This window comes from Gadus morhua, chromosome 17 (assembly GCF_902167405.1).
Source record: "Gadus morhua chromosome 17, gadMor3.0, whole genome shotgun sequence".
Lineage (NCBI taxonomy): Eukaryota > Metazoa > Chordata > Actinopteri > Gadiformes > Gadidae > Gadus > Gadus morhua.
Genome location: NC_044064.1, coordinates 20,035,092 through 20,044,517, shown reverse-complemented (window position 1 = coordinate 20,044,517; position 9,426 = coordinate 20,035,092).

Genomic DNA, 9,426 nt, shown 5'->3' with positions numbered 1-9,426 from the left:
GAACTGCCAGGCAACAGCAGCGACACTGACTCGGATAATGACGAGAGGGATCCGGGCATGTTGGATGCCGTACTCGCCCAACTGTTCAATTCGGACACACAAGAATTCGAGGGATTCGTAGACGGGGAATGAACTGAAAAAGTGAGCTTTTGTTAAGAGATATTGATATTGATCAGATATTGATGAGATATTGTTAATATGCAAATTAACGTTTGAACATCGTTACCATGGGAGTGACTGGAGTTGTCAGAACGCTTAATAAAGTTTGACTTTATCTGACTGTTTTGTGGACATTCCCTTTAGCACAGCTCGGTCTAGTCGATGCATAACGCAACCCCAGTCAAACGTTTGACTGCAGTATCTTCTATTCTATGCGCCTTTATAATCCGGTGCGCCCTATACATGAAAACAGTTCTAAAATAGGCCATTCATCAAAGGTGCGCCTTATAATCCGGTGTGCCTTATAGTGCGGAAAATACGGTAGTCCTCATTTGTATTTCTTTCGAAATGGTGAACTTCTATGTCAGATCCAGTACCCTCCGCCAATGTACTTCAGTTTTATCAACAGCCTCTGTTATCTTAGCTTCAGACGCTGTGGATGTTAGTTTCTGCTGGTGAAGTCCCACCCACTGGCACTGCTCTAATAGGTCTGTAGCGTCAGTGGGTCCCACCCCCTAGAGGGGGGTGGGACTAGTGGTTGTAGTCTTACGAGAATCATCCCCTCTTACACTTCCTGTTTTCTTGTACGCAAAAATCGTCATATTGCGTCATTAAAAACAGGAAGTGTTGGAGATCTATACGGATCTCTCCAGTCTCTCCAGAAAATAAGGAAATGATGCTAGACCATCCAAAAATATGCGGGGGGTTCTAAAAATACAAAGCTTATGTGAAATGGGTGAAGTTGCCCTTTAATGCTTATAAGCCTATTAATATGTCTCTCTCTCTCTCCCTCTCCCCCCCTCCCCCCCCTCTCTCTCTCTCTCTCTCTCTCTCTCTCTCTCTCTCTCTCTCTCTCTCTCTCTCTCTCTCTCCCCTTTTTTGTAATTTGGAAGATTGTTTTTGCAGTTTGTGTTTTGTTTGAACTCAATTGTGATTAATCACTAACATGAATTTAAAATGTTTGGATGGAAACCACCTGGGAAGTTAACCAAGAATGGTATATAGTTTGCAGGGATTGTAGTGAAAACAGTAAAAGTACGATTTCATGGGGTCCTTTAAAGGATATTTCAAAATATCGAGATGTATATCGTGAAATGGAGAAAATGCATCTGGATATAATTTTTTTCCCATATCGCACAGCCCTACTTTAAATAGCTACCTGACTGCTGGGTTCCATTCAAGTTATTTCAGAGTAAAATGAATACAAGTGAGACAGACTATATATGTATATATATATATATATATATATATATATATACACACATGTAAATATGGATGGATGGATAGATAGATGGATCTGACTGGGGATAGGATAGGTTAATTCACTTGAGGTGATAAACAGTCTAGTTAGGTTTTTCAACTGTTTATTATCTTTCCAGAAGGACTAGGCTACTTTATTTTGAGATGGCCCTGGAATCCCCATGTTTCTTTCTAAATAACTAACTACCATTAGTGACTAGAATCATTGTATCACTTCAACACTGAATTGAATTAATGCAGTCCATAGTTACCAGTATATATACCAATAAATATTGAAAAAATATATTTTTTAATTTACCCAAAAACTATATTCGGGGCTAATTAAATAATATCCGGGGCTTTAGCCCCGAATAAAACAGCCTAGTGACGCCACTGCTTCAAATGTTGGAGCGTTGATCTCTATCGCCCACTCCACTGTACTGTACTGAATATAACTAGCCGCCTGCTGGCATCCATTCTGCTCACTAACGTGCTCTGAACAGGACAGAAGGACAGTGCATTGGGCATCTGCTACAATGTGCTTTACCTGGGGCATAAAACACCCACAGCTACAAAGTTCTCCAAACTTTTTTTTGTTGGGTCGTCGATTGGGTTGAGGAAAGGTTATTAAGGTGAAATTCCTGCCTGTGTTGTAATGCATATAAAGTAATCATGGTGAACCATACCCCCTGAACCTGCCTTAAAGAAATGCTCTCAGGTTGGCTCATTGTCAGGCTGCCAGCTCACTGTAAACCCCTTCAGGTCAGTTTCAGACAGTTCACAGGTACCGGCTGACCAAATCCACCAAAGACAGGTTCCAAAGCCTGCTTGGGCCTGTGTTTCACCTGGCGAGGGACTCATCTCATGCAAACGCATCCACAAGTGATGTCCTTAAAGGTCCCACGGCATGCTACTTTATGGATGCTTTAATATAGATATTAGTGGGCCCCTAACACAGTATTTGAAGACGTTCCCGAAATTCAGCCGTGGTGCAGAATTACAGCCACTACGAGCCAGTCGCACATTGAGCTTTCCCCAAACGCGCCGTTTCGGTGTCTGTTGCCTCAATGCAAATGAGGAGGAGAGAGGCGGGTCAAGGAGGAGGGTGGGGGTGTGGCCCTGAGCAGCTTCCGGCCACGGTACCTTGCGCTCTGTTTACAGTGGATGTATTGCAATGGCGAGGCGCACACAGCCTTCGGCCGTGTTCGGTAAATATTCTAGAACACTCTGGGTGCTCCAGCGGGAGTCCTGGAGCTCTATATCTAAATAATATCATATTATACATAGATATCTATATCATATAATCAGTGTTTGTAATAACGCAGTTTAAAAGAACGGCTTTAGGTAACGCCGTTATTTTTTCAGTAGATTTGATATTTTTTCAGTAGAAGAGTTGATTGAATGAACTGCGTAATCCGAACACACCCCTGGCTCCAAACACAAACTGCTAGTGAGGAGACTGGGTGGGTTAACAACGAAATAAGCAGCTAAGGCTAGGGCTGCACGATATGGGCAAAATATGATATCCCGATATTTTTTGGCTGAATGGCGATATACGATATATATCTCGATATTTTCTATAGAGTGGGTTAGATGTTTTTTTTGTAAGTCAAAAGCCACATCTGAGATGTTGCAAGCCCTTTTATCAAAACATAGGTCAGTATGACTGCAACATATGATTTTGTATCGTTATTTTCAACAGAATTGAATGAACATATTAAAAAAAAAGGGACGTTTTTCACCTTCTTCACAAAATAATCACCTATGCAAAACAATATAAAGCTGTAGGTTACACACATTAGCTACTACGGTGAGGGTTTCAGTGCGCCGTAACTTTAATCCCCCGCCCCCTCCCTTCTCCGTTCCATTTGGGAACATGTTTGGTTGCATTTAGCTTGTTTCGTGTATTTTAATTAATTAATTAAGACCGTCACCAGAGGGCGCCCCCAACACATTTGCCGAGCACCGGCCCTGGTTTCGGGGCAGAAGAAACTGTCGCGGCCGGTGATGCAGCAGCACAGCCACGGAGTTTTACGCATTCCTCATACTGCACTTTGTGCCGCTGCTGTAAATGGTGGAACAGATTTGTCGTGCTTCCACTTTTAGTCGCAACGGTTTTGCTACACTCTCTACAGATGACCTGCAGCTGCTGCTCATCTGTTTTTTTTAAACCCTAACTATTACCACATTATGGAGCCGTTGTTTCTCCTCTTTGAAACAATTTCGTCTCCCGCCGCCGTCTCGTTTACTTTACGGGTATCATCCATGCTTGTTGTGTTGTGAGGGGGCGGCGGGGGTGGGAATGAGGCGTCTTTGCACACGGCACGTTCGGAAAGACAGAGTGAGAGGGGGAGGGGTCGCGCTCACAGTCTCCAAGGCAAGCGCTGTAGACGCTTGAGGGGGAAACTGACCATTTTAACGCATTTCGATATAACGATATTGTCAAATCTTGTATCCCCTTGGAAATTATATCGATATATCGTACATAGCCGATATATCCTGCAGCCCTAGCTAAGGCAGAGTCATGTTTCATGGTAGCCAATCTGAGCCAGTGTTTTTACACACAAGCCAGGTCACGCGTGCCACACACTCACACACACACACGCATACGCACACACCAAACAGATTTGATGAAGCAGCAGAAATGGCGAGTCCGGAGCAATCCGATGAAAAGTTGGCATTTTCTGTAGTATTCGGCAGATGTTTCACAGCCTTTGCAACCAAGCAAAGTAAATTCAGTTGGAAGTATATCAGGGCCTTGAATGGGCAGTTGAACCGTTTAACACATTAAGGCCAAGTGAAAACTGCTTGGAAAAGTCAAAACTCTTTGACAAATAGCAACATTATTTTTTTACAGTAACCCAAATAGTTACTTTCCCTGATAAATAGTTACTTTTATTATAGAGTAATCCAGTTACTAACTAAGTTACTTTTTGGAACAAGTAGTGAGTAACTATGACTAATTACTTTGATGTCTGTGATGTCTGCCTAACTTTACTCTCCTACCACTGCTGCATCATCCTGCCTTTCTGCCTATGTCCTTGGCCAATCACAACACTTATTTAGAATCCAAAAACACTATCTGCCTTAGTCATCTCTTTGACTTAGACAATTTTGATACCAACAAAATGGCAGAAAGCATGAGAAAGAGGGCTCGTATTAGCGAGAGAGAAGTATTAGCTCTTGTCTTGTATTCATCTTCATCTGGTAAGAGTTCATATTTCTTCAATTTTCTAGACACTAAATGTAATTTCAGTCAACCAAAGGGATTTTGAACTGTGTATTTAAACTTGAAATCACTTTTTTTGCTACAAGGTATGCTGAAGTTGCTAGCTAACACTAGCAAAACATTGCCTCATTTCTGGTCAGAACAAATCTTTGCACTTAAGAAACATCATCATAAAAAGACATTCAGGCAATTTTATACATTAAAGGGCACACACAAATGTTCAAGTGAAGTCATTTTTCAAGTGTTTGCTTTTTATTTTAAGTGCAAATAGATTTGTTTTAGAAATTAGACATTTAGGCACAAGAAGTATTTGGTAAGATTTCGATATTTTGCAGTGAACCTATGCATTTAACATGGTTAAAATACTCAACAGCAGTTAATTTTCTGCTTTATTGTAGAGGATTAAGATGAGAGTCGACCTGAGAAAGAAGGAAATGACGTCGAAATGGGTCAACAGATTGCAGAGGAAACAGCCAGTAAAGCCTCCAGAGCTGAATCAGATCCTGATTCATCGTCAGAAAAGTGAACTCGATGACATTGTCTTGGATGAGGACTATAGACCTGAGAAAGATGGCCGCCCAGATAGTGGTAGTGATACAGACACAGCTCAACACAGTGAAGGAGAAACAGGAGCTGCACCTGAAACTTCTGCTGTTCAACGTCACAGGCGCCCAAGGCCAGATATGTGGAGGCGAGAGGTGATAAAAGAGAAACGTCTTAAGGTGGAGAGTTACAAGAATAAAGTGGGACAGGAGAGAGCACCAAAGACCATGGGCACATCACAGCAGTGCTTAAAGTCGAAGAAACAAAGTTGTGAACTACTGACTGAAGAGGAGAGGACAGATATCTTCAACAATTTCTGGTCCATGCCCTCCTGGGAGACACGCAAGCTGTATATCCAGACTCTAGTCGAAAATGTGCCTATAAAACAGAAGAAAGGTGGTGTTCAAGGAGAACAATGTTCCTATCATACCACCTGCAACTGGCAGATAGATGTAAACTACCTGTGTGTAAGAATTCTTTCTGTTCAACACTTGGCATTGCCCCCAGGACCATTGGATCATGGCTAACTGTGCACAATAAATCCAAACTTATCCATGTAAACCCAAGATCTACAAGACTGGCCTACATGTGCCTAACCCCTCTCAGATGTTGACCAGACCTTCCTGAAAAAATGGCTCTCTGGACTGCCTACAGTCCCATCCAATTACTGCCGTCAGGTTCCCTCCTATCAGGATAAGAAGTTCCTGGAGCCGGGAACAGTTCTAAGTGATCTTCACAAGGAATATCAGAACGCTGCTGGTGAAAATGGAAAGCGTGCTGTGAGTGAGACATATTTTCGAAAAGTGTTCAGTGAGCAGAATTACTCTGTGTTCATACAAATAAAAGACCAGTGTGATGTATGTGTCAGCGCCAAGGTAGGAAATACAGATCAGGATACCCTTACTACTCACTTGAAACAAGCTGAAAAAGCTGCGGATGAAAAGGAATCAAGTGATAAACTTTCAGTGTGGACAATGGACCTTCAATGCGTTCTTCTGTGCCCTAAGACAAAAACACACAGCTTTAGGCCGTGATAATATATATTATAATATATATTATCACGGCCAAAAGCTGTGTGCGCCTCCAGGCGATATTATGAATCTCAAATGACTGCGTCGGGTTCTCCGATGACTCTGGTTCTTCCACGTCCACATCAAAGTAGACTGAACCACGACATAGACGCTGGTGCCTCACGGCAGCGTGCGGCGGGCAGCGGGGCTCCGGCGGGAGACAATCGCGGGCAACAATCCCTTTCTCCTCCATGTCGCGGTTCATTTACTTCAGGGAGTCAAAGCCAAAGTTCCTTTCCCCCAAGTCCTTCTCCAGGGCTCTCAAGTTTTGAACTGAGGTCAGAGTGAGATTTTGTCAGCGGGGGGTATATTAACATGTGACTGCATACCAATGTGTCCACAGACATGGTGACTAATGTATGAAAGTAAGCATTATTGGCCCTCAACACTAATATTCCGAAAAAAACATTGCCTCAAAAGGCTATTGGCTTAAGCAATACAAGTAGAGGCATATACTTGAACTTTATACCCTGAACTTTTAAACGTTGCAAACGTGCAAAAACATAATTATATATTTATGTGGCATTAGTCCAATGCTGAAAATATATTTGTGGCATTCAGTAGGCCAATGCTGTGGTAAACTGTGTAAAGTATGACCAAGTGTTTCTTTCTGTTGAATAGATAGAACTTTATCAATCCCCTGTGGGAGAAATTTGTTAATGTTTGTCCCTATAAAACAATAATGGTAAAAAAGTAAATACAAAACATGGCGGTAACTAAGTAAGTCAAACCGTCCAATCTGAAGGCTCTACTTAACCACTCCCCCTACTCACTTCCACCAATGCAAAGCGAACAGAACTGAGTAGGGGAGGGCGTAGCCCAACTAGTTTGTGAGCGACCCAGAGAAACGCAACGCAAATTCAATGTGAACATGTATGAGGCTTTAATGAAATCCCGGACGATTTTGAAAATCCGCCACACATTTTTTTAAAAGTTTCTCAAAAAGAGAGTATGTCCGGGCAAAAGAGGACTTCTGGTTACCCTACTTACGGGAAAGCCATTTGATTCTTGCCTGTTCTACTGTTAAAAAGCGGCCCAAATTGATGGGATATATTCTGGTAATTTCTCTGCGTGAGAAATACGAAGTGTGGCGTGTGAGCGTGTGCATTGGTTGAATTGCGTGTGTCTCACGCCGAATGCGTGAGACTTGAGAGCCCTGCTTCTCAACCATGGCTGAGTCACCCCCACTACGAGTCTCGTTGTAAGAACACCAGGGACGTCGAAGAACGTCGTTGGTGTTATGTGCCATAACACCAACAGCAGTTATCGATAACAACGGTTATCCAAATAACAAAGAAGTCTACAACACTTGCGATACAGTGTGTGTAATCACACACACACACACGCACACATGTGGCGCTCGCACGGTCGTAGCTAATTGTCTCTCATTGGCGGGCCAAATTCTCTGGGCTGGCAAGGCAGAGAAAGGGGAGGTAACTTGGCCCCTATGACGACATATGGAGCCACATTCCAAAACAGCCACTTGAGCTTCCATTTTTTCAAAGGCGAGCAGGATACCTAGTGCTCGTTTTACACCGAACGCAAGTTTTTGCCACTTGGGGACGATAGGCAGGCTAAGGGGAACTCATATTAATGTTGTTGCCATGGGACCTTTAAAACTTTCTAGGTTTGTTTACCTGGGAAAACTGCATGCATCTGTCCAGCAGAGGGAGACATTGGCGTTAGTAGTGTTAAGGTGCGAACACACCAAGCGCGTACATCGCGTACCATGTACGCGCGTAACGCAGCTAAAACGTTGCTTGACCATTTTGTGTCAAAAATGGTCAGATACGCGCGTACGCATACGCGCGTAGATGGGACCGCCCAAAACTTCCCCCCCCCAGCCTGTGGCTGCGCTGGATTTAGGAGTCCGAGGAAGGAAACCCAAACGCCGCCGTGTTTGGGTGGATGATAGAGCTTGGATCGGGTTAGGTTAAATAATCTCGGATATAAATAACAATAATCGGGTTAAATAACTTCACATGGTGTGTCTGGTGTGTTTCCAGCATTCGTAGTGTTGATCAGCAGAGAAATAGTCCGCGTATATGCGTATATGTACGCGCGTATATATACGCGCCTCATACGCCCCTAACGCAAGTAAAATGTTGCTTATACGCGTGTAACGCGTGTACGCGTCTCATACGCGCGTAAACCAATGGTTCCCTATGGAAAAAATGGCGATTTTATACGCGAGGTAAGCGAGATACGTCTGGTGTGGCCGCACCTTTAGAAGTAGATGTCCAATCGGGAAACTAGTCTAATGATACTCGAATGGCCTATCAAGTGGAGGCTTGTTCAGAAATGGATTAAGTTATTTTTTTTAGGATTTTAGGACAGTCTCACGAAGAAAGAGAACACGACTACATATGATAATCTGCCTCTGTTGTGCCTCAGGTTTTGGTAAACCTGATAGGTATACACAGAGCAGAGAACGACCAGGAGTCGAGAAAATAATCAATGATTAATACCAATCAATAATTCCAAGAAGCAGGTGGATAATCCCTGGTTGATGGAGGCATGTGTCATTCATCCAACATTCATTAAATTATTTTTTTTATTTGGTTTCTGATTCCAAGCCTTATTCCATCTGTGTGTTTATCTATTGCCTCAATGTTTCTTCTCTGGAACTCTTTGGTACATACTTTGTTTGGTACCTCAGCCAACTGCGATAGAGCTTGAGTGGACTTGAGTGATGCGATGGCCCTTCTAACTGGTGACAGGCTGATGGAGACCTGCTCACCAAGCATCGACGATAGGAGACACCTGCGACCTGTCTGTAGCAGAGAGTGAGTGGTGATAATGAACAACAGTACAATAATACAAATATATATCTAATATCAGAATATATATGAATTAGAAACTCGAAAGTATGTGCCGGACAGACAGGTCTCGATTCACGGCCCGCGTTGAGGAACTGAGTAGTGGTGCTCTGGTATTGCAGTAGTAGGCCTACCATGAGTAGGCTAGTTGTGCTCTGGTATTGCAGTATGTGTAGTCCTGCTCTGGTATTGCAGTAGTACCATCAGTAGTTGTACTCTGGTATTGCAGTAGTACCACATCACAACAGGCCTGCTGTTGTCGGACCAGCAGAGACGCGGTAGCAGAGGAGTTCTTTCAGCAGATGGGTGTGCCCAGCCTCTGGGAAGGAGGAAATACGGGGATCGTATCCACGGAGAAACCTCCCCT